Genomic DNA, 21,945 nt, shown 5'->3' on the forward strand with positions numbered 1-21,945 from the left:
TAGACTGGAGAATAAGGTGGAGTTGCCCATCTTTCTCTCAAAGAAAAGATAGGCAGGCTCCAGGGGCAAGGCTGGCCAGATTTACCCTCCCAGACACACACAGGAAAGGTGGACCAGAAGGAGAGAATGGTGTGCTTTCCTTTAGAAGGCGGATTAAATCAGAGCAAACACAAGAGTCAGCCCTTTTGCTCTTGAAAATATGGCCTGATAAATATTGGGCTCTCAATAATCAGTTGTGTTCCTCCTCTTTTCTTGAGGAGGAAAAAATAAGGGAGTAGGGAAAGGAGCCAGAAGTGGCCTCTCCGGAGGTAAGGACCTGCCCTCAATAAACTTGAAAGGAATTACAGTTATGTTGAAGCAGGAAGAAGAGCCAGGCCCACAGCTAGGTAATAACTCCTAACATGTGCAGAGGGGTTTGTAGTCTCCTGAACACTTCCATGCTCACTGACCCACTGAATCTTGATAACAACAGTCAAGGCAGGGATTATCATGCCCATTTGAGAAATGAGGAAGCTGAAAGTCTGAGTGATCACATGACCTCGCAGACCAGTTGCATGGCTGGTCCTTGAAGCCACATTTTCTGGTTCTCCATCTCATCCCTCTTCCACTGTCTATCATGCTGGCCACAGGTTGAAGCCAATGCAGAGCAACTCAGCCTCTCTCTCACTTACATCTGCTGTTATTCTTTATATTCACCTAAGAGAAAGTTTAGCAAAGACTTAATTTCATAGCTGGAGAACAGCTAGGTGCCGAACCGGCGTGGGTGCCCTCAGAATATGTCCCATCACATTTACCTTGCTTGTTACAGTTGGCCAGGGGTTGAGAAAATAACAGGTGTGCACGGTTCCCGTGCTTTAGCATCTAAGAGTGCTCCAACGGGGTGGTCCTTCACCTGTGGTTTTCTGTCCTCCTTGCAGAAAACCATCCAGGGAAGACTTGGTATCCTCCTGAGTTTCTGTTATCCTAGAGGATGGAGCCCTTCAAACCAGCCCTCCTTCCTCTATCTCGAGTGTTTGTCCTGCTGCAAGGCTCTTGTTCACAGACTGGAGGTCTGAAAGTACAACAGGAATGAAGCAGAGTGTGACCTGGGATCTTCTCAGTGACCCATTGCCCCAAATGAGGCATTTTTAGCAGGTTGCTCTAAGCCAGTTGGCCCCAATAACCCTGGGCAGGCCCTATGGGATGTTTTTTCCAACTTGGAAGCTCAGGTTAGTACCTGTGGTGGGGTGGCGGTTGGGGGTGATCACAAAGAGCTCATGTGTTTTCCTCGGGATACCACTAGAACACCTGTTGAGTGACGTTTATGGACCTTTGGCTAGGATCTGACCTGAGGAGTAGAAAGAGGAGGAAGCGGCATCACATAGAAAGAGAAAGAAGTCTGTAGAGATATCTACCTGATGTAGGGAAAGGGGGGTGTGCACGCTTGAACTTGTGAGTGCAGGTGTGCTGCCTGATTAAGCAAGAGTATACCTGGGTATGTTCACGCTAGGGTGAGTGAGCATCCTTTTGTGTGTAGATCCTTGAAATTCAAGCAGGGTATATCCTGAGAAGTTGACATTCCCAAATCCTCAAGTATCTTTATAGGACATTTCCCCCCTTAAATTAGTAGAGTGTGTACTTGAAAAAAAAAGTATTTTGATGACCTCTTCAGATCTTTAATGATTCCATTACTAAAGACCAGAGCCATTTATAAAATATTAAAATTAATTCTCCAGTAAAATAAACTCCCCTCTCCATTGCCTCCTATCATTACTCAACCAGCATTCATGCAGAGTTGAAGCAAAGCTTCTAAGCTGAAAGGAGGTCATGATGAATGATAATGCCACGCCCCTATTAACTTTTGTGGCAAAGGGAAGACACTTTGCAGAACGTTTAAACCTTTCCTGTGCTTAGAGTCAGCCCATAGCCACACGACTGCCTCTGCCACCCAGTGCTTTATGGAAATGTTAATGGGGCTCCCAGCTGTATTCCAAGAGCATTTCCACGGAGAATCCTGGGTTCCCTGGGCAAATTCTCACAATACTCAACCGCCTTTTGAGCAGTCACCGAAGTATTCATTCCCACTCAGTGAGCAATTTTTGCCCTGGCTGAAGCACTTGCTGAAATGATTTCATAAATCTTTTCCTTGTTTTCAAACACTCACAAGTCAGAGCCACCGTCAGATTCCACATCCGCTCCTTAATTCCCCCATGGCTTCTAGTTTCTAGCTAAAACCCATCACTTCCTTAGACTCCTCACTTACTTTTCACTTCCATTGCCACCTTGGGCGGTTGGCTTTATTTTGGGAAATGATTTTTCACAATAAAATAAAGATTTTCATCACTTCACAGGAATCGCTGCATACACCCAAGAAGAGAACCCCAGAGAACCGGAGATGTCCACTCGTCAGCCAGGTCTGCCCACTAGACAAATGTCTCCCTCCTATGTGATTCAAATCTAAGCCTCGGTATCATTAGGAATGGTGTCCTGGGTCAAAGTTCTCTCTATGGAGACTGAGCCTTCAAGGATTTGCAGCCCTAAGGGCAGAAAACCTCTATGACTGTGGTTTAGATGCGCAGGTGGGACCAAGGTTGGGCTGGAGCTGAGGTCTTGAAGGTTTCATGGCTAGTGGGCTAGCTGGAGTCTGGGGTCAGGATGAGAGATCCAAGGTCCAATTCAATGGACCAGGGACTCCCTGGGAGTTCAGGGACCCTCGTAGGTTTCCTGTCCTATAAAATCCAGATCTTGAATCATTTCTTCCTGGAAGCCATCCCTGACCGCCCCCTGGCCTCTGCACAGCCGGGTAGCTGCTTTCCTGAAGTTCCTGCCGCTACTGCTATGCCTCGGCCATCGGGCCTGGGGCTCTGTGCTGGGCTTACCTGCTGGCTTCTCTCTGCGTCCCCCATGGGACTGTGAACCCCTGAAGGCCAGAATTCTCCTCCATCCTCCTCAGCCCAACCTTCATTTCGCTGCTTCTCGGCCCGTGGAGAGGATGCGCCCTTTTCATAATTCCCTGCACTCAGGACCAGCTTCAGGGGTGTAAGGCCTGTGTGGTCGCACAGGGCACCAGGGCCCCTTGCGTGGTTTCATGCTCCACTGCTGCTATCTTGCAATTCATTTTTCTTTTGAATTTTATTTTATTTATTTTTTATACAGCAGGTTCTATTAGTTATCTATTTTATACATATTAGTGTATACATGTCAATCCCAATCTCCTAATTCATCTCCCCCCCACCCACCTTCCCCGCTTGGTGTCCATGCGTTTGTTCTCTACATCTGGGTCTCTATTTCTGCCTTGCAAACTGGTTAATCTGTACCATTTTTCTAGATTCCACATATATGCGTTAATATATGATATTTGTTTTTCTCTTTCTGACTTACTTCACTCTGTATGACAGTCTCTAGGTCCATCCACGTCTCCGTAAATGACCCAATTTCATTCCTTTTTATACCTGAGTAATAGTCCATTGTATATATGTACCACATCTTCTTTATCCATTCGTCTTTCGATGGGCATTTAGGTTGTTTCCATGAGCTAGCTATTGTAAATAGTGCTGCAATGAACATCGGGGTGCGTGTGTCTTTTCTTTTTTTTATTATTAAATACTTCTCTTTCCACTGTTTATTATTAATGTACAAAATATACAAAACCAAAAGAAAAAAGAAAATGCTCATCGTCAAATCCACTGTGGCTCTAACCCAAGACCATGCACAAAACCCAACCGATCCACTGTTTTCATAGAAAACAACTGTGCTGAGACAGGTGAAGGAGAGGGCTGGGAGAGGGCAGGGCATCTTATCGAATCCACCCAGGAAGGCACCTGGTGGGGATTCAGAGGTGGCTGACAGGGCAAGGGAGCTGGAGGCCTCACACCCACAAGGTTCCGGGGGGGGCCAGGAGCACGCTAACTCCCAGAGGCAGTGCGTGTAGTGTGACTGGCATGTCCAGCACGCTGGGCTTCAGTTGATGAAAAGCTGGTCTCACTGAAGTGTTTTAATTTCCAGAATGAGCTGCAGGCAAGGGTGGACCACCACCAATGGCCTCACCTATACCAGCTAAAACTTTTCACCGGATGCCGACCTGAATTTGCCATCATTGAACCTGGCAGACCCATGATGCAAACTTGGGTGTTCACGGGAGATTGCAACGTCTTACTTGAGAAAGGACTCAATGTAAAGCCTGTGTCAGGGGCGGAGTGGGGATGATGTGTTCCAGAGCTCAGATCCAGCCTGACTGAGTCCTCTCAGGGCAGTGGGATCCACAGTACCCCTTTTACCATCTCCCCACCCCACGAGGAAGCATGAACTTGGCTGGGATGATTTCATAAGTGCAGCTGATCCCGTGTCAGAGTTCTGTGTGCATGTGGAGGACCCACAAGAGGAGAGGAGAGGTGTTCTCCAGGATAACCAACTTTAGGTTCTCAGGCATAAAGGGTAATACCGGAGAGGCGCTTGGCATAAAGGGCAAATCTCCTCAAAAAGTGAAGCCAGCTGGGTCTCCTCTTCAGCCGCCCAGGGTACGGAATGTGTCCAGTCTCTCTCCTCCTCAGACTGGAGGAAAATATGTACATCAATGCGCACCAGGCGTCAGAAAACCCCCAGGAACCCAGGCAGGTGGGCACTGAGGGGGCCGGTGCCTCATCAGCTGGGGAAAGGGGAAAACGGGCCTCACAGAAGCCATAAAAGGGTGGAAGGAGCAAGGCTGCAGTCCACAGGGGTGTGGGCGGGGTGGGCAGGTGGTCCCTAGGGCAGGGGGTGCCCATTGACACCCGGGTGGTAGAAGGCACAGTTGTTCTCATAGTGGCAGTTACCCTTCATCATGAAATGTCGACAAACAGGGCGATTTGACATGTCTCCTCCACGGCTGTGGCCTCCATCATGCCGTCGGTGGCCTCCTCTGCCATGGCCAGGGCCATCATGGCCACGGTGCTCATGAGGGGGTGGCCCTTGATGGTCGTGGCCTTGGTGACCAGGGCCATCATGAGGCCGGTGGCCATGGGGCCCCCCATGTCCAGGGCCTTCATGGGGGCGATGCCCACCACCAGCACCCATTCCTCCACCAGGGCCTTCATGAGGACGATGGCCACTGCCACCACCCATGCCGCCGCCAGGGCCTTCATGGGGGTGATGTCCACTGCCACTGCTCATGCCCCCACCAGGGCCTTCATGGGGATGATGCCCACCACCTCCGACCATGCCCCCACCGGGGCCCCCTTGTCCATTTGGAGGTCCTCTTCCAGAGCGACCTCCTCTGGCCCCTCGGAATGGAGGAGGAGGAGAAGGTGGTTCACTCCCGCCTCGGCCACCACAGCCTCTATGGTATGGCCCCGGACCTGGTCCCCCACGCGTCGGGCCACCCCGCAGGGGGTCACCTGGGCCATCCCAGAAGGGATCAACCCCCGGGGAGGGGGTGGGGGACCCAGGAGATGGGGACCCACTGGCACACCAGGGCCCCCAGGGCCTCCATGGGGACCTGGCATAGGTCCGCCAGGCCCAGGCGGGGAGTGCTGCATGCCCTTGGGACCCCCAGGGCCTCCCGGTGGGAAACCATTGGCTATGGGACCAGGGCCTAAGAGTCCATGAGGCACCAGCATCTGCTTGGTCTTGTCTGAATAGTCTGGTTGCTTCAGCAGTTCCTCTGAGGGATGAATGTTAGGGCTACCCATGATGGAGGTGAGGATCTCGGGCACATCGATGCCTCCTCCTCCAGGACCCTGGGGGCTCTTCCCGGCACCCATGCTTCCCATAAGATTGGCCAGAACAGGAGGCAACTTGGAACTGCCTGACCCATTGGGTGAGCCACCGGTCCCCCCAGGCTCCAGGGTCTCAACATATGGGGTCTCATCCGTGGAACATTCCTCATCTAGGGGGATGAGTTTTGGGGGGATAGGCTCATAGGGCTCAGGGCCAGGCTCGTGAGGACTTTCCTGGTTCAGGAAGAGCTCCTGAAGGATCCCCTTCTCCCGCTCAGCCTGGATGTACCGCTCCTGGCTGTTGCTTCCAGGGGTGACAGGAGGCGAGGGCAGCACCAGGGGCCGGGGGCACACCCAGGGCACCTTCTCCTCCATGTTGTCGTGGCTCAGACGCCGGGCCGTCTCAAACGCGTGTCGGTCTGACAGTATCTCTCGCTTAGCTGCCTGGCCGAAGTCCTTGATCTTATTCGCATTCACTCGTTCAGTTTCATCCAGTTCAAAATAGAAATACTCTCAGTTTGCCCTCCTCAGGCCAGGTCACAGTTTTCCTCTTCCTGCCTTTCCGGGTCAGCTGGCTAGGATCTCCGGGACTCTCCACTGGCTTTGCCTCCAGAGCTCCTGCTCCAAAGGGGCAGTATCCATGAACTCTGGGACTTCAACAGGGGGAACTGGGGTCCCTGGACGTTCTGTGTCCATAGCCTCAGAAGGAGGTGCTGGCTCTGGGGAAGAAGGTTTGGCTGTGCTCGGTTCTGTGCTCGTTTTCCCTTCAAATGGGCTTGGCTTGGCAACTGTGGGTGATAGCACCTTCTTCTTCTTCTTAATTTTGATGCCTGGAACAGGGGCTGAATTGAGCGCATCCAGAAAGCCCAGGCCCTCCATAGGCTGTGGCGGGATCATCTTCACTTTGATCTCTTTGGTGGCATTGGGTGTCGTGTTGAGTGGCTTGTATTTCTTCTCTGCAGGGAGCGCAGCATATCCTGGGGCAGCTGTGGAACTCTGACGCTTGAGGACGATGGGTTTAAGGTTGTACTTGTCAGAAACCACCACTGCACAGGCATTCTTCTTCACGGGCACCAAAGACGGGGTCTCCAGCTCTAGTCGGGTAGAGCGGAACTTGGCGTGACTGGGCGCCGTGGTTCGGAGGGACTTGGGCTTCTCCCTCTTCTTCTCCGGGGCCTCCTTAGCCCAAGTCTCAGTCTTCACCTCAGTCAACGGTCGCTCAGGAGGGGTGGTTCGACTCTTTCCCTCTTCTTTCCGTTTCTTCTTATCTTTCTCAGCAGGCTGGGTACTGCTCTGGGAGCGGATCACAGCCATCCAGTCGCTGACAAGGACTGAGGCCAATTTCCGGAGCTCTGCTTGAGGTGGTCAACAGTGAGTGGTAGGTGCTGCAGGGTCAGTAGAATTTGCTGCAAGAGGGAAATGTTGTTGGTTGTCTTTGAATATGTCAGCCAATTGTTAAGAAACTTGTAACCACCAACATCAATAAACTTGACCAATATTTCTGGTGAACGGGTCTGCAGGAGAATGTTCAAGTAAGTGCATCGACTCACTCTCTTTCGTGCTTCCTTTATCAGACCGAAGATCTTCGAAATCCCATCCACACTCTTGAGTTTCCCATCTCGGTTAAGGAAGCTATCCAGGCCCTTGAGAAGCTCTTTGGGGTCCATGGGACCCGAACCCATGATCGAGGTGTTTATCCAATTTTTTTGTGACGTCAGCACCTTGGGCTCAGTGGGGGAGGGGGTTAAAATTTTGGAGAAAAAAAATAAAACAACCAACCAGGACCCAAAACTCAATTATTTGGGGGGCCTCCTTGGATCAAAAAGTCTCCTTAAAAAAAGTAAAGGCCAACTCAGTATTCATTTCCCCCCTACCCAACTCCATGTAGGGAGGGGGGTCGTAGAAAAAAAGTTCTGAGTGGATTAAAAAAAGTAAACTCTGGATGAGTGAATTTGGGTGGGTTTGGGAAGGGAGGGTGGTTGATTATTTTTGATGTTATCTGGTGACGGTCCTTCGGCCACAGATTTCAAGTCCCAGGCAGCGTGGGCTGGTGGGGTGGGCAAGATAGGTGGGAAGGGACAGAAGACACAAGCGGTGGGCTGGAGGCTGCTGTTTTCCCTTTCCCCCCTCTCTCAGGATCCTTTCAAGGGCTTAGATGTTGCTGTGGCTTGTTCCTTTTCTCCTCACGGCCGGCCCGTCTTTCTCCGAGAAAATTCAAACCTCTAAACGAACCCCAGAATCTGCATGTGTCTTTTTAAATTATGGTTTTCTCTGGGTATATGCCCAGTAGTGGAATTGCTAGATCATATGGTAATTCTATTTTTAGTTTTTTTAAGGAACCTCCATACTGTTCTCCATAGTGGCTGTATCAATTTACATTTCCAGCAACAGTGCAAAAGTTCCCTTTTCTCCACACCTTCTCCAGCATTTGTTGTTTGTAGATTTTCTGATGATGCCCATTCTAACCGGTGTGAGGTGATACTGGTTAGAAACTACACCTCATTGTCGTTTTTTTTTAATTCACGCTCATGCCTAATTTGAAATTTTCTGCTATTTCTTTTTTCTCTTTTTCTTTTTTTGAAGATGTTGGAGGTAGGAATTTATTAATTTATTTTATATCTTTTTGCTGTGTTGGGTCTTCGTTTCGTTTCTGTGCGAGGGCTTTCTCTAGTTGTGGCAAGCGGGGGCCACTCTTCATCGCGATGCGCGGGCCTCTCACTATCGTGGGCTCTCTTGTTGTGGAGCACAGGCTCCAGACGCGCAGGCTCAGTAGCTGTGGCTTACGGGCCTAGTTGCTCCACGGCATGTGGGATCCTCCCAGACCAGGGCTCGAACCCGTGTCCCCTGCATTAGCAGGAAGATTCTCAACCACTTCACCACCAGGGAAGCCCTCATTGTGGTTTTGATTTGTATTTCTTTAATAATTAGTGATGTTGAGCATCTTTTCATGTGCCTCTTGACCATCTGTATGTCTTCTTTAGAGAGATGTCTATTTAGGTCTTCTGCCCATTTCTGGATTGGATTGTTTGTGTTTTTAATATTGAGCTGCATGAGCTGTTTATATATTTTAGAGATTAATCCTTTGTCCGTTGATTCGTTTGCAAATATTTTCTCCCATTTGGAGGGTTGTCTTTTCGTCTTGTTTATGGTTTCCTTTGCTGTGCAGAAGCTTTTAAGTTTCATTAAGTCCCATTTGTTTATTTTTGTTTTTATTTCCATTACTCTAGGAGATGGGCCAAAAAAGATTTTGCTGTGATTTATGTCATAGAGTGTTCTGCCTATGGTTTCCTCTAAGAGTTTTACAGTGTCTGGTCTTACATTTAGGTATTTAATCCACTTGGAGTTTATTTTTGTGTATGGTGTTAGAAAGTGTTCTAATTTCATTCTCTTATATGTAGCTGTCCAGTTTTCCCAGTACCACTTATTGAAGAGACTGTCTTTTCTCCATTGTATATCCTTGCCTCCTTTGTCACACATTGGTTTACCATAGGTGCATGGGTTTATCTCTGAGCTTTCTATCCTCTTCCATTGATCTATATTTCTGTTTTTGTGCCAATACCATATTGTGTTGATTACTGTAGATTTGTAGTATAGTCTGAAGTCAGGGAGTCTGATTCCTCCAGCTCCGTTTTTTTCCCTCAAGATTGCTTTGGCTGTCTCAAAAATTTTTAAGATTTTTTGTTCTATTTCTGTAAAAAATGCCATTGGTAATCTGATAGGGATTGCATTGAATCTGTAGGTTGCTTTGGGTAGTATAATCATTTTCACAATATTGATTCTTCCAATCCAAGAACGTGGTACATCTCTCCATCTGTTTGTGTCATCTTTGGTTTTTTTCATCAGTGTCTTATAGTTTTCTGAGTACAGGTCTTTTGTCTCCTTTGGTAGGTTTATTCCTAGGTATTTTATTCTTTTTGTTGCAATGGTGAATGGGATTGTTACCTTAATTTCTCTTTCTGATCTTGCATTCTTAGTGGATAGGAATGCAAGAGAATTCCATGCATTACTTTTGTATTCTGCAACTTTAACAAATTCATTGATGAGCTCTAGTAGTTTTCTGGTGGCATTTTTAGGATTCTCTATGTATAGTTTCATGTCATCTGCAAACAATGACAGTGTTACTTCTTTTCTAATTTGTATTCCTTTTCTTTCTTTTTCTTCTCTGATTGCTGTGGCTAGGACTTCCAAAACTATGTTGAATAATAGTGGCAATAGTGGACATGCTTGTCTTGTTCCTATTCTTAGAGGAAGTGCTTTCAGTTTTTCACGATTGACAATGATGTTGGCTGTGGGTTTGTCATATATGGCCTTTATTATGTTGAGGTGGGTTCCCTCTATGCCTAGTTTCTGAAAAGTTTTTTATTTTCTTTTTTATTTATTTATTTTTTAACATCTTTATTGGAGTGTAATTGCTTTACAATGGTGTGCTAGTTTCTGCTTTATAACAAAGTGAATCAGTTATACATATACGTATGTTCCCATATCTCTTCCCTCTTGCGTCTCCCTCCCTCCTACCCTCACTATCCCACCCCTCTAGGTGGTCACAAAGCACCGAGCTGATCTCCCTGTGCTATGCGGCTGCTTCCCACTAGCTATCTATTTTACATTTGGTAGTGTATATATGTCCATGCCTCTCTCTTACTTTGTCACAGCTTACCCTTCCCCCTCCCCATATCCTCAAGTCCATTCTCTAGTAGGTCTGTGTCTTTATTCCCGTCTTGCCCCTAGGTACTTCATGACCTTTTTTTTTTTTTTTCTGGAGAGTTTTTTTCATAAATGGGTGTTAAATTTTGTCAGAAGATTTTTCTGCATCTATTGAGATGATCATATGGTTTTTATTCTTCAATTTATTAATACGGTGTATCACATTGATTGATTTGTGTATATTGAAGAATCCTTGCATCCCTGGGATAAATCCCACTTGATCATAGTGTATGGTCCTTTTAATGTGTTGCTGTATTCCGTTTGCTAGTATTTTGTTGAGGATTTTTGCATCTATTTTCATCAGTGCTATTGGTCTGTAATTTTCTTTTTTTGTAGTATCTCTGCCTGGTTTTGATACCAGGATGATGGTGGCCTCATAGAATGAGTTTGGGAGTATTCCTTCTTCTGAAAGTTTTTGGAAGAGTTTGAGAAGGATGGGTGTTAGCTCTTCTCTAAATGTTTGATAGAATTCACCTGTGAAGCCATCTGGTCCTGGGCTTTTGTTTGTTGGAAGATTTTTAATCACAGTTTCAATTTCATTACTTGTGTTTATTCTGTTCATATTTTCTACTTCTTCCTGGTTCAGTCTTGGAAGGTTATACCTTTCTAAGAATTTGTCATTTCTTCCAGGTTGTCCATTTTATTGGCATAGAGTTGCTTGTAGTAGTCTCTTATGATGCTTTGTATTTCTGCGGTGTCTGTTGTAACTTCTCTTTTTCCATTTCTTATTTTATTGATTTGAGTCCTCTCCCTCTTTTTCTTGATGAGTCTTGCTAAAGGTTTATCAATTTTGTTTATCTTCTCAAATAACCAGCTTTTAGTTTTATTGATCTTTGCTATTGTTTTCTTTGTTTCTATTTCATTTATTTCTTCTCTGATCTTCATGATTTCTTTCCTTCCACTAACTTTGGGTTTTGTTTGTTCTTCTATCTCTAGTTCCTTTAAGTGTAAGTTTAGAATGTTTATTTGAGACTTTATTTGTTTCTTGAGGTCGGATTACATTGCTATAAACTTCCCTCTCAGAACTGCTTTTGCTGCATCCCATAGGTTTTGAATCATCTTTTTTTAATTGTCATTTGTCTCTAGGTATTTTTTGATTTCCCCTTTGATTTCTTCAGTGATCTCTCTGTTTTTTAGTGATGTATTGTTTTGTCTCCATGTGTTTGTGTTTTTTACATATTTTCCCCTGTAATTGATTTCTAATCTCATAACGTTGTGGTCAGAAAAGATACTTGATATGATTTCAGTTTTCTTAAATTTACCAAGGCTTCATTTGTGACCCAAGATGTGATTTATCCTGGAGAATTTTCCATGTGCACTTGAGAAGAAAGTGTAATCTGCTGTTTTTGGATGGAATGAAAATATAAATTTTAAATATCAATTAAATCTATCTGGTCTATTGTGTCATTTAAAGCTTGTGTTGCTTTATTTTCTGTCTGGATGATCTGTCCATTGGTGTAAGTGAGGTGTTAAAGTCCCCCACTATTACTGTGTTACAGTCGATTTCCTCTTTTAGAGCTATTAGCATTTGCCTTATGTATTGAGGTGCTCCTATGTTGGGTGCATAAATATTTATAATTGCTATATCTTCTTCTTGAATTGATCCCTTGATCATTATGTAGTGTCCTTCCTTGTCTCTTGTAACATTCTTTATTTTAAAGTCTATTTTATCTGATATGAGTATTGCTACTCCAGCTTTCTTTTGATTTCCATTTGCATGGAATATCTTTTTCCATCCCCTCACTTTCAGTCTGTATGTGTCCCTAGGTCTGAAGTGGGTTTCTTGTAGACAGCATATATATGGGTCTTGTTTTTGTATCCATTCAGCAAGCCTGTGTCTTTTGGTTGGAGCATTTAATCCATTCACGTTTAAGGTAATTATCAATATGAATGTTCCTGTTAACATGTTCTTAATTGTCATGGGTTTGTTTTTCTAGGTGCTTTTCTTCTCTTGTATTTCCCAGTTAGACAAGTTCCTTTAGCACTTGTTTTAGAGCTGGTTTGGTGGTCCTGAATTCTCTTAGCTTTTGCTTGTCTGTAAAGCTTTTGATTTCTCCATCAAATCTGAATGAGATCCTTGCCGGCTAGAGTAATCTTGGTTGTAGGTTCTTCCCTTTCATCACTTTAAGTATGTCATGCTACTCCCTTCTGGTTTGTAGAGTTTCTGCTGAGAAATCAGCTGTTAACCTTATGGGAGTTCCTCTGTGTGTCATTTGTCATTTTTCCCTTGCTGCTTTTAATAATTTTTCTTTGTCTTTAATTTTTGCCAGTTTGATTACTATGTATCTTGGCATGTTTCTCCTTGGGTTTATCCTGCCTGGGACGTTCTGTTTTTCCTGGACTTTGGTGGCTATTTCCTTTCCCATGTTAGGGAAGTTTTCAACTATAATCTCTTCAAATATTTTCTGGGGTCCTTTCTCTCTCTCTTCTTCTGGGACCCCTATAATGTGAATGTTTGTGTGTCTTATGTTGTCCCAGAGGTCTCTTAGGCTGTCTGCATTTCTTTTCATTCTTTTTTCCTTATTCTGTTCTGTGGCAGTGAATTGCACCATTCTGTCTTCCAGTTCACTTATCCGTTCTTCTGCCTCAGTTATTCTGCTATTGATTCCTTCTAGTGTATTCTTCATTTCAGTTATTGTATTGTTCATCTCTGTTTGTTCTTTAATTCTTCTAGGTCTTTGTTAAACATTTCTTGCATCTTCTCGATCTTTGCCTTCATTCTCTTTCCGAGGTCCTGGATCATCTTCACTATCATTATTCTGAATTCTTTTTCTGGAAGGTTGCCTGTCTCCACTTCATTTAGTTGTTTCTCTGGGGTTTTATCTTGTTCCTTCATCTGGTACATAGTCCTCTGCCTTTTCATTTTGTCTGTCTTTTTATGAATGTGGTTTTCGTTCCACAGGCTGCAGAATTGTAGTTCTTCTTGCTTCTGCTGTCTGCCCTCTGGTGGATGAAGCTATCTAAGAGGCTTTTGCAACCTTCCTGATGGGAGGGACTGGTGGTGGGTAGAGCTGGCTGTTGCTCTGGTGGGCAGAGCTCAGTAAAACTTTAATCTGTTTGCCTGCTGATGGGTGGGGCTGGGTTCCCTCCCTGTTGGTTGTTTGGCCTGGGCAACCCAGCACTGGAGCCTACCCCACTCTTTGGTGGGGCTAATGGCAGACTCTGGGAGGGCTCACTCCAAGGAGTACTTCCCAGAACGTCTGCTGCCAGTGTCCTTGTCCCCACGGTGAGCCACAGCCACCCCCCACCTCTGCAGGAGACCCTCCAACACTAGCAGGTAGGCCTGGTTCAGTCTCCTATCAGGTCCCTGCTCCTTCCCCTGGGTCCCAATGTGCACACTACTTTGTGTGTGCCCTCCAAGAGTGGAATCTATGTTTCCCCCAGTGCTGTCAAAGTCCTGCAATCAAATCCCACTAGGCTTCAAAGTCTGATTCTCTAGGAATTCCTCCTTCCATTGCCAGACCCCCAGGTTGGGAAGCCTGACATTGGGCTCAGAACCTTCAGTCCAGTGGGTGGACTTCTGTGGTATAAGTGTTCTCCAGTTTGTGAGTCACCCACCCAGTGGTTATGGGATTTGACTTTATTGTGATTGCACCCCTCCTACCTTCTCCTTGCAGCTTCTCCTTTGTCTTTGGATATGGGGTATCTTTTTTGGTGAGTTCCAGTGTCTTCCTGTCGATGATTGTTCAGCAGTTAGTTGTGACTCTGGTGCTCTTGCAAGAGGGAGTGAGCGCACGTCCTTCTACTCCGCCATCTTGAACCAGTCTTCCATCTTGCAGTTCTTAACCATGCTTTGAACAAGGGGCTCTGTATTTTGCACTGGGCTTCGCACATTATGTAGCTGTTTGTGCATGCGTAATACACTGGTGACCAGGCAGTGGTTTTGGAGGGTTGGTATGCCTAGACATTAGATGAGAATCCCTAAGGGCAGGGACCACAGTTATCCAGCACTTTCTGACAGCACCGAGCATCGGCCTAGGCACAGGGGCATCCATCCAATGGCCTTTACCCACTGGCCTTGGCTGGGGCAATTTGAAAATAAGGAGAGGGTTCCCGGCACCCAAGGAGACTCTTTAATGAGAACCCTGGACCTACTCCTGAAGGTCATGTGTTTCGGGCACTAAGCATGGAAGGCATTTGTCCTCTGGCATTATTTCAAAACCAAATGGCAGTAAAGCCAGGGATGCTGGGCTCTGATGAGGCCTCACAAATCAGGTAGGATGCAAAACCATAGGCCTTTTTATCAGGCCTCGTCCCAAGAGGACTTGTAGGGGAAGCGGGGAACATGGAGGCCTGAGCTTCATGGTCAAGGGGGAGAGGATGAGTGGGGAGAAGAATTCTAATTCCATCCTGGGTGACTTTGATTCAAGCCTATGAGATTTACCAAGCAGTTGCTAAATAGAGGTGATCAAGGGGGACAGAGGCAGTGCAGGTGGAAGTGTTAGGAGTGTCGCTGTTTTCTAAATGAGGAAACGGATCCCAGAGAGATCTGATAACCTGTTCGTGGTCATCCAACTTGTTAGGGGCAAAGCAAGGTTGTAACCCAGACCTATCTCGTGCCGCAACTCACGGCCCCTCCCCTGTTCTACATCAGTGGCCTCTGGGGTCCAGAGGAGGGGCTTTCATATGAGGGGAAAGGGTCGTACATCAGTCCCCCTGGGCAGGGCCAGAGGAGAGAGGAGGCTTGGGTCCCCATCCTCAGGAATAGAAACAGAAAAGCAGAAGTCTTGTTGGGAGTGGGAGGTGTGAGTCCCAGAATTATCTCAAAAAGCCTCAGCACCTTGAGGATTCTAGAACCTTTGTCATTGCGCCACTCCAGTTGCTTAATTTTCCATCCAGCAGACGTGTCCAGAGAGCCCGACATGTGCCAGGCAAGTTTTACTAGGCACCAGAAGTGTAGAAATTAAAAGATAAATTGCAAATATTTATGCGGTGCCGAGCTGCAGATGTGCCATGCAGTGGGAAAACACGCAGCAGTGGACGGTAGGTGTTCCGAGGAGGCGTGCTCAGAGCAGGACTGCTAGACCCAGCCTGGGCGCAGTCAGGGGAAATGTCTCAGCCAGGTGACAGCTGATCACACACAAGGCAATGGCATTTAGAAGGCTGAACAGGAGTTTTCCAGGGTAAGGAGGATGGAGGATGCCAGGGAAGGTGGTCCAGGCAAAATGGGCAGCTCCAAGGTCAAAGGCACAGAGGATGGAGAGACCAGCGTCTGAACGGGAACATCTTGGTGGTCCGTCGCCTACAGCTTGGGGTTGTAAAGCAAAGAACGTAGGAGAGGCCACAGAGGCAGGACACAGGCCCTGCGGAGGAGTTTGGCCTTTATCTTGAAGGTCTCTTTGAGGATAAGGGAAAAGTTCATCAAATGATGACACTACCCTTTCCCACACGTGGCTCTCCCTCTCCCGGGAAGGCTTGGGTGCAGCACAGATTATTGGGCGAGGGACTCGATAAAGGGTGTTAAGGAAGAGAGTGATGTGGTCAGGGATGCATTTGAGAGATCACTCTGGGAGCCACAGCGAGGAAGGCAGGAGGGCGGGATCTGGACTCTCACCCTGTGACAGCAGGATCTGGGCTCTCAGGTGGGTGGTGCCTGCCCTTTCTTCCTTCCTTCACTTATTCATTCATTCAGTGGATATTTACTGAGGGCCAGCTATGTGCCCGGCACTGCTCTAGTGCTCAGAATAGGAAGGCACGAATCAGAAACCTCTTCCCCAAGGAGCTTACATTCTAGAGAATATAAACAATCAAGTTAAATGACCACAGAATGTGTTAGATGAGGAGAGGTGGGGCGAGGTGTGGGGCTTGCGATTTTAAATAGGATGGTCAGGAAAGAGCTCACAGAAAAGCTGACATTTGAGGAAACAGCTGTTGGAGGTGAGAGAGTGAACCTTCTGATCTTTGGGAGGAAGATGGTTCCAGGCAGAGGGAACTGCAAGTGCAAAGGCCCTGAGGCAGGAGCGGGGGGTGGGAGTAGAGCAGTAGAGAGGAGGGCAGATGAGGAAGAGTTTGTGTGGGACCTTGCAGGCCTTCCCAAGGACTTCAGCATTTACTCTGAGAAGGGAAGCTGTTGGAGCATTCGAGCAAAGGAGCGGTAATAAATTTATTACTGCAGGGCTGTTTGTAAATCAGATGTTTGTCAAGTGAATCCAGCTTAAAAACCCCCTATGAGAACCCAGGCTGACCTAACGGTCCTTGCTTGGAGGTGGCTGGTTCCCACAGAGCAGGTGCATTTGCAGAGTCCTGCTTTTACCAAATTAAATCTTTATGTCCCTGCCCCCGCCAACCCTTCTGGGAGAGAGAACCAGACCCTCAAATAGCAATACTGCCCAGTTATAGCACTCGCTCTTCCGTGCCCCGGGGACTGCTTCTAGGCAGATCAGCTCACCCTCATTATAAGTGGATGAAGCTAGGGGTAAGACAGGAATAAAGACACAGACCTACTAGAGAATGGACTTGAGGATATGGCGAGGGGGAAGGGTGAGCTGTGACAAAGCGAGAGAGTGGCATGGACATATATACACTACCAAACCTAAAATAGATAGCTAGTGGGAAGCAGCCATGTAGCACAGGGAGATCAGTTTGGTGCTTTGTGACCACCTAGAGAGGTGGAATAGGGAGGGTGGGAGGGAGCGAGATGCAAGAGGGAAGAGAGATGGGAACATATGTATACGTATAACTGATTCACTTTGTTATAAAGCAGAAACTAACACACCATTGTAAAGCAATTACACTCCAATAAAGATGTTAAAAAAAAAAAAAAGTGTATGAAGCCTTCAAGGAGGGGAGGAAATATGCAAAGAAGATGGGATCATGAGAGTGAGGCTTGGGCCCTGGAAGTCAGAGTTCCTGAACAAAAGAGCCTGAACATTCTCCCTCTAGGTGAGCCCGCATGCACTTGCTGAATGCTCTCCATCCCAGCCTAAACAGCTACGTACCATTTGTTGGGCACTTACTATGTGCCAGGATCTGTGATAAGTACTTTACATGATCTATCTCATTTAATTCTTTCAACACCCCTGAGTCTTAATAACTCTCATTTCACAGATGAGGCACCTGAGGATGAGAGAGGTGCAGTAGATTTCACAAAGTCACACAGCTCAGCTGGAGCCTGGATCTGTCTGACTCCAGAAGCCTGCTTGGAGCCACTAGTCCCAACTGTCACTGAAACATTGGCGGCCACTGCTTTCCAAACAGGAGAGGGCACACCAGGCCAGGAGACCCGATTCCCAGTGAACACAGCCGTCCAGCCCTCCACAGCATAATGGGACATCGGTGGCAGGCTGTGGGGAAGGGGCGGGGGTGGGGGCCAGGCTGGGCTTGAACTGGGGGAGGGGGCCAAGCCGCTGATCGTAATGAGGGTGTGCAGCAACGTAACTGCAGAGCCCCAAACATCCCCTGACCTATCTGCAGGGGTCTGATCCAGTGGGTGAGACCAGGCAGAGGGGCGCTGCAAGCCAGAGAGTTCTGGGTACTCTGTCTTTTGAAAGTAGGACTCCAGCTGGCCAGCAAGGGGTTGGCAGACAGTGATGCTCTCTGTCACATTGATGGGCTGGATTTAGTTCAAGGTCCAGTGCTAGCCGGGAATGGGAGAGAAGGACAGGAGATGGAGACAGAAATCCTGACCCAGGCTTGTCTGAGCCAACACAGAGATCAGAGAAAGGATGAGCGACATGGCCCACTCCAGACCCTGTCCCCCCTGGGCATGCGCCCTGGAGCACTGCCTCCCAATATCTTACTAATTCCAGAGTCGCCTTCAAACCAGGTTGGGGACAAATCTGGGGGCAACTTCTAAACACCTATGCGTAGATTCTGCAAAACACCAAGAAAGAACAGGAAAACTCTCATTCTCCGGAAAGATTGTTAGCTGGGAGAGGAAGCGTCTGATTCTCCAGCTCAGAACGGTTGGCAGATAAGTTCCCATTTCCGTGCGAAGTGTTTGTGGCCCCCGGGCTCCCCCAGCACCCGGTGCAGGCTTCTGCTCCAGCCCTGCCTCGTCTTCCTGTAATTATTTGCTTATACATCTGTCTCCCCGACAAGGCCACGAGCCCCTGGAAGGCGGGGTCTGAGTCTGATCCATCGCCCTGTCCCTGATGCCTGGAACAGGCTGCTCCATAGAGTTCTAAAATAAATTAGTGAATAATTAGGAAGAAGCGGCTGCCGGAGAGCTCCAAGGTTCCGAGCCAGTGGTCTGATAACGTCTGTGCGAGCGCAACGGGCTCCTGTGCGTTTTGTGTGCTGAATAATTGAGTGAGGGATGCCGGAGGCAGAGCAGGTGTGAGATTTCTCGGACCTGACAGATGAAAGACAGTTTCAGTACACAGGAGGCGGGGGTGAGGTCGAGACCCCTCCTGGGGCTTCATCAGGAGGAAAGGGTAGGGTGAGGGCACAGCTTCAGATGGAGGAAGTGGACAGGAGATGCTGGTGCTGGGAGCACCAGGGACCACAGAAGGGGGCAGGGGCAAGGTAGGTGAACCCTGAGACCCAGAGGGCTGCCGTCTTATGGTGACCAGTATTTGGAGAGGGGCTGGAAGTCCAGGTAGAAGATAAGACTTCATTAATTCATTCAACTTGTGTCCTCGGCACTAGGACCCAGCAGTGAAAAGATGGTCGCTGCCCTTATGGAGGTTGACTTCTAGTGTGGATTCAGGTCAACAGGTAAATAATTGAATTTCAGAGTGGAATAAGCAGTGCACAGAAACAGGGCCAGGGAAAGAGAGCGGTGAGTTGAATTACTGTGGACGGACCAGTCCAAGACGGCTTCCTCGAGGAGCTGACGCTCGAGCAGACACCTGAGTGATGCCAGTGCACCTGCTTGGGTGGCTCTGAGTTTGGCACGTTTGAGGAGCTGCCAGGAGGCCTCAGTGGCAGGAGACAGGGGCTCAGTGGGGAGGGAGGGGGCACGTGACCAACTGTGCTGCTGTGTCCTGACCCAGGCTTTCCCGGGACATGGGGCTTTCTGTACTAAACCTGGTCCCAGGCAAACTGGGACTGAGCTGGTCACCTAGAGGTGGGACAGGAAACCAGAGAGGAGGGTGGGGGCTGGAACATGCAAGGCTGCTGCCTCTGAGGCCACGCTGAGGGGTTTGGGTTTTATTCTGCGTTTGAGGGGAATGGAAGACAGCAACTCCTTTTTGATGTAACAAGTACCTCTGAGTGCGTCCTGTGCGCCCCGGGCTGCTCTGAACAGTGCGCGGGGGTGGGGTGCACGTAGTCCTGCCTTCGCGGATTTGGGGCCTTTGTGGTCTCTCACACTGGCAGTGAAGTCACTGTCGCCACACGTTTTCTCTTTGGCATTTTCCAGCTAAGCTTGAGATAAACAAAGGAAAACGTCTGTAGCGATCAGAGTAGGTGCTTTCCTTTCCCATCCAGATCACCGGGACGTTATTTCCAGACATCATTTCATTGTTACAGAGAAGGAAGAGCATGTTATCTGATCTCACGCTGCAGCCCAGGTCACCTGAAAATCAAATCCAGGCTCACTTTGCACACCTGAGTTGGAAGGGCACAGGGCAGCTGGGAGGTGGAGATAAGGGGACAGTTTCAGCGCAGCCTGGTGAGGGCCGTGGTGGCTGTGTGAGTGGAGAGCTGTCACACCAGCAACAGTGAACGTCTACTAAACACCGACTGTGTCTGCTTCCCGTTGCCATGTCACAAATTGGCACAAACAGAGCCACTTAGAACACATTTGTCATCTCACAGTTTCCTGGGTCAGACGTTTGGGCATGGCTCCAGTGGCTTTCTCTATTCAGGGTCTCACAAAGCTGGAAGCTAGGTGTCTGCTGAGGCCGGGGTCTTATCAGAGGCTTGGGGTCCTTGCTCCAGCTCACGTGACCGTGGGAAGATTCCATTTCCCTGCAGCTGTAGAGCCACGGCTGCTGGCTTCTTTAAGATCAGCAGAAGAATTGCTGCTGCTTCAGGTCTCTGACCACCAAAGCCTCAGACTCACCTGATTTGGTCAGACCCACCCAGAAGATTTGGGTTTTTTTAACTCACAGTCAGCTGTTTTGGGTTTTCATTATATCTGCAAAAAAATCTTCCTTCACCTTTGCCAAATAACTCTGTCTAATCATGGGCATGACATCCCATCATATTCATGGGTCGCACCCACACCAAGGGGAGGGCGTCATGGAGGTGGGACTCAGAATTCTGCTCACCATACTAGCCACGTAGGAAGTGCTTTACACACATCAGTTCGTTTAATTCTCAGAACGATCCTATGAGATGGATACTACTGTTGGCCCCAGTTTACAAGTTAGCAATGTGAGGCAGAGAGAGGGTGAGTGAGAGGCCTGAGGTCCACAGCTAGGACCTCAGGAGGAGCTGGTGCTTTGGCAAAGCACAGTGTCCTGGAGCCAGGATCCCTTTGGCAGTCAGGGAAGGAGGAGGGGAAGGGAGCCCGCCAAAGTTCCCATTGCTGTTTCTAAAACGTTGCCATGGAAACCCTGCATGAACCATCCCTTAAAGAGCTGTTCGATTATTTTTTCAGGGTGGCACCTGCAAGCACATAGGAGCAGCACCAACACACACACACACACACACACACACACACACACACACACACACACACACACACCGTGGTTGAGTTCACGGGCCGAGTGGCAGGCACATGGCAGGAGGTCCGGAAGGTCCATTGATAACGGAATATGCTCATTGGCGTGATCAGGGCCTGGTGAGCGTCCCTGTTGCGGGACCCAGGACTGGGGAACCATTCAGGTCCTCTTAGTTTTCACTGACTGTGCGCCCAGAGGGAGCCATCTCCCAGTTGCTCCCTTCTCTCCTCCCACCAGGCCTACATTCCTGGCCCCATCCTGGCCACGTCCTTCCTGGGCCTTCTCATAGCAGCAGTCGTTTTTTTTTTTGTTTTTTTTTAATTTTTGTTTTTTAACATCTTTATTGGAGTATAATTGCTTTACAATGGTGTGTTAGTTTCTGCTTTATAACAAGGTGAATCCGTTATACATATACATATGTCCCCATATCTCTTCCCTCTTGCATCTCCCTCCCACCCTCTCTATCCCACCCCTTCAGGTGGCCAGAAAGCACCGAGCTGATCTCCCTGTGCCATGCGGCTCATAGCAGCAGTCTTGGTGCCCTGGCCCAACCAGGGAGAGAGTGAGGCCACTGTAGAACTCATGGAAGTCGAGCCCAGACAAGGGACTCAGGAAGGCTCCAAAGCTGCTCACTAAACTCCTTTGAGGAGTTCAGCTCCCATCACGACACAGAAAGGCCTGGACACTAACTGATCTTGTCCCAAATCTTGAAGTGAGGGCTGGCCCAGCAGACCGAGGAGGCAGGAGGTCCAGGGTAATAATTATGTCGACGACTATGATCATAATGACTGCCAGCTAGTGTGACTTCTGCCAGGCCCCACACAAAGTTCTTTGTATCCATTGTGTCTCATTGCTCATTTGTCAGTTCATTCAACAAATATTTATCGCGCAATGGCCGTGCCAGGCTCTGGGTCTACACGTGCGAAACGGTGAGACTTGGAGCTTATGTTCTCGTTCGGGGAGACAGACAATAAACAAAAGGGGAAAAATGACCCATTGCAGTAAGTGACACAAAA

The 21,945-nt window shown here is 48.0% G+C and overlaps 1 protein-coding gene and 1 pseudogene across 1 annotated transcript in view; one reads left to right on the plus strand and one right to left on the minus strand.

The window, feature by feature from the left end:
• CSMD2 (CUB and Sushi multiple domains 2) overlaps nucleotides 1-21,945 on the plus strand; it is a 667,758-nt gene that overhangs the window by 186,782 nt on the left and 459,031 nt on the right. The window lies entirely within an intron of this gene.
• On the minus strand, nucleotides 4,717-7,504 carry LOC117307871 (serine/threonine-protein phosphatase 1 regulatory subunit 10 pseudogene; annotated as a pseudogene).

This window comes from Tursiops truncatus, chromosome 1, assembly GCF_011762595.2.
Source record: "Tursiops truncatus isolate mTurTru1 chromosome 1, mTurTru1.mat.Y, whole genome shotgun sequence".
NCBI lineage: Eukaryota > Metazoa > Chordata > Mammalia > Artiodactyla > Delphinidae > Tursiops > Tursiops truncatus.